At 31.1% G+C, this 4,063-nt stretch overlaps 1 long non-coding RNA gene across 1 annotated transcript; it reads left to right on the plus strand.

The window, feature by feature from the left end:
• Positions 1-983: 983 nt before the first annotated feature.
• LOC147495368 (uncharacterized) lies at positions 984-2,495 on the plus strand. Its single transcript, XR_015199103.1, has 2 exons — positions 984-1,364; positions 2,247-2,495. It is a non-coding gene; the product is annotated as an uncharacterized LOC147495368 (long non-coding RNA).
• Positions 2,496-4,063: the final 1,568 nt, after the last annotated feature.

A 4,063-nucleotide genomic window follows, 5' to 3' on the forward strand; every position in this document is an offset into this window, starting at 1 on the left:
AGCGTAGTAAGAGGAGGAAGTTAAAGAGAAGGTGGAAGAAGAAAGAAACAAATAAGGAATGAGGGTGGGGTGGAGGGTACAAATATACACAAACTAAGTAACAATTTGTGCCCCTTTTGTGAAGTCAACTCAAAAGTTCGCATACGCGAATTATTTACCATAATTACATAAAAATGATAAAATACAAAAAGCTCGTGGACTCCTCAAAGCAAGTTGGCTTTAGAAAGTGCTTAGAGTCTCATACTTGACATGCATGTATTATTGTTAGACATGACAACGAAAAGAGAGATGGAGGAGGTGCCTGGTTCGGTGATGAGAAAGATAATAGAGAAAGTTTGTTAATGAACGAAAATGAATAGTTGAGAAGTGAGAACACTGAATTGAATTCATGAGTTTGAGAGAGAACCAAAAGGTTTTCGTTGGTTTTCACTATTAAGTCTCAATTTAATTATAATCCTTCTAAACAGCGGCATTGTGACCCATTTATACAACGTTAGATTAAATCTCAGTCGTGGGTTAAAAAGCAGTCCTATTTTGTTAAGTTGATATGGATATATGCACCAGTTCTTTGAACGTCGCAAATAAGCATCAAAAAGTCCATACACCTCTGAAATTGTGTTCTTCTATGAGATTCATCAAATATCAGTGCTGGAACGAATACAATAATTACTACTAGTGAATCTCGTAACATTAAATTTTAACCGCAACTAAACGACCTTTCTAGTCTCACCAGTAGAAGCTAAATTTTAGTGACTGTCCCATAATGTGATTAAAAGCAGTCGAAAATAGATTAACGTGTGATTGCGTAGGGAAACGATTAAGCATTATTGCATGAATCTAGAGTCCTAGACCAATTCAAATCAATGACTTTTTATTTTGCTAGCTTCCACTTGAGAAATATTTTTGACAAGTTGTTGTAATGAATCCAAAACTATTTAATTAATTAAGTTGTGGCTTCAGTTGCTCTAATGAAAGCAAAACTATTTAAGTTGTGGCTTCAGTTGCTCTCTAGAGTCAAGTGTGTCACATTTCCTAAAGTCGATGGACATCAAAGGATCGGAAAATTCTCCTGAAGTCTCTACACGTTCTTCAGACACATCTCTTCCAAAGTCACTAGTCTTCTAAGTCTCCCTCTAATTCTATATAAAGTTATTGTTGTGGTGGATGTCATTACACATTTTGATATTTGGCAATGGAGCTTCCTGCACTTTTGACATTTTCTTGTCCTGCCTTCTTCAAACTATCATGTTGGTTGTGTTGTGTGTTCCTACTGATCATCTCATTCAATTCGGTATCTTCCATCGCCGAGTGTCCTTCGGGGTTGGGGTACGCTTGCGTAAACGACATACCAGGAGGACCAATCTGTAAGACCATATATTTTTATGTCACATACATAAGTCGTATGAATGAAATTTTAAAGCCTAGTTTTATTTTGCAAGAAATTTTCTAAAACTTTTCGCCCTAAGTCCATCTTGAATTTTAATTTCGAATTTAAGGAAAAAAAAAAACCCGGGTTGAAGTCAACAATGTAATTTTTAAATTTGTAAATTGAAATTTTCGTATGTAAAATACTATGTAAAATTACATTTTCATATGAAAATTGTGTAATTTCGTATTGTCATATGACGTCAACCGATTTGTCCTTGAGCCGAAATTATATATTAATGAAAATTTGTCCTTGAGCCAAAATTATAAGTAAAGATTGATGTCGTCAGCCTGATTTTCTTTAAATTTGAAATTAAAATTTAGGGTAGACTTGGGGCGAAATTAATATTGGGCTTTTGTCATTAGGCCGTAATCACTGTTTTATCTTTTAAAGGAAAATTATGGTGTCCAAAATTTTCAATTTTTTATTTATAGGGACTTACGTTGTGAAGTTTGGCAAGGATTTTCTCAACTACATGGACACCATCATATAACCTTAAAATTACTTAATGTCGAAGATTTACTATAACCTTACAAAAAAGTTTGAAAATATTAAATTTATACAAAAATGATAGCCCAAAAATATAAAAACTGCAATGTGGTCTTGGCTGGTTATAAATTTGGAAACAAGCTAATATTTTGATATCACAATGAGTTGCCAAAAATTACCAACTTTACTCTGACATTGTCTCAATACAAGGATATTTATTTGTGTTTTTCTTCAATTGCATGACTTTACATACTCTTGAATATGTTTCATTATTATACCATGGTTTTCCTACTGGGCTTTGACACTTTTTCAAAAATTTATATCTTTTCAGGGCAGGGCCAGGGCCATGGAAGGAGACGGTGAAGGGGAAGGCACTTTGACCTTGGGATTTTGCATACGAATGCCGGAAATAAAGCTTCTCTTGTAGAATGCTCACTACTCCTGGGAATTTATTTTGTAATTTTATTTTGGCTTATATATATATAGTTTCGCTCTTAGAAGTACATATTTTTTAACTTAAAATAAGTACGTAAGTTAAAACTTCATCTAGAAAATAAATTCAAACTTATTTTTTTGTGGATATGATGTACTCACCATAAATATCATCTCCACAAATTTTATGCTCATTTGGAAACATCTAACCTATATTAAAATTGTTATCATTTTTTTTAAAAAAATTAACGGTCTAGAAATGTCGAATTTTTAGGCAATCATCTTTTGCCTAGGTTAGAGGTATCCAAATGTGGAGTTGTGTGTGTGTATATATATATAAGTTTATTTTTTATTTTTTTAATCTAATTGTGCTAGATTGTTGTAGTGTGTTGGCTAACAAAGTATTTACTCTACCCGTTCATAATGATGAATTAGTTTAAGATTTAGCATATGCATTAATCTTGCACTTATACCACTAGCAACTGGCAATTACCCATGACTTCATCACGTTTCACTTAGCGAGAAAAACTTGTAATGCCATAACAATATGTTACTATGTAAACTATTATGTAAACCAGTTAAAATTATTTATTTTGAACTCGCATAATGGCATCACTACAACATAAATGAACTGTACGTTGTGACACTTGCAAAATGCCATCAAATGTTGTAAAAGCCCTTGTTACAAAAGGTTGTAACATTTACAAAAGGTACGAATATATGTTAGGTAACATTTTGAAAATGTCACAAAATAGTGTTACGAATTTAGCTATTGTGACATTTTAGAAATGAGTTTACGAATACATCTGCATCTAGTTTATGATTTCTGATTATTTATGTTTTGAGGTTAGTTCGATGCAATTTCATCCGGTTTCTGATTTTTCGTTAACTATTCTTTGAGGTTATTTCAATGCATTTGCATCTAGTTTATGATTTTTCGCCAATTATTCTATAAGGTTAGTTCAATAAAGTTGCATTCGGTTTTTTATTTCATGTTAATTATTTTTTTAGGTTAGTTCAATGCATTTGCATCCAGTTTCCGATTCCCTATTAATTATTATATATTTGAGGTTTGTTTGATGCATTTTTGCATACCGTTTCCGATTTTCCGTTAAATATTTTTCAAGGATTTGCATTCAATTTCTAATTTCTCATTAATTATTCTCTGACGTTAGTTTAATGCAGTTGTAGTAGTTTCCGATTTATAGTTAATTACTTTTTGAGTTTAGTTTATCGTATATATATATATATATATATAAAGTTTTCGATTTTCCGTTAATTACTTTTTGAGCTCACTTAAATATATTTGAATCCAGTTTTCGATTTCCTTTTAATTATTCAATGTGGTGTGTAATAACAACTTTCTACTGATCCATCTGCAGTGTCCTTAATTGTAAACATGACATAAAAATAAATTATGTTTGATTTACTATATGGGATTATCAAAGATTATCCAGTTTCCAATTTTATGTTATTTATTATTTAAATTATACCTGACTCACAATGTGGGATATTCAAAGATTATCTATGAACAGGTCCTGTCATATTAATTATTCTAAAAAATATATGCAACTATATATGCAAAACTATTATATATAAATATTATATTGATCACTCATCCAAATTTCTTATAACATGAAAACCCCACGTACTTTTTATTTAAAAAAAATAACTCACCATTGATAAAACCCTTCAACTTCATTTTGTTGTTTAATA

Source organism: Coptis chinensis, chromosome 6, assembly GCF_015680905.1.
Source record: "Coptis chinensis isolate HL-2020 chromosome 6, ASM1568090v1, whole genome shotgun sequence".
In the NCBI taxonomy this organism is placed as follows: domain Eukaryota; kingdom Viridiplantae; phylum Streptophyta; class Magnoliopsida; order Ranunculales; family Ranunculaceae; genus Coptis; species Coptis chinensis.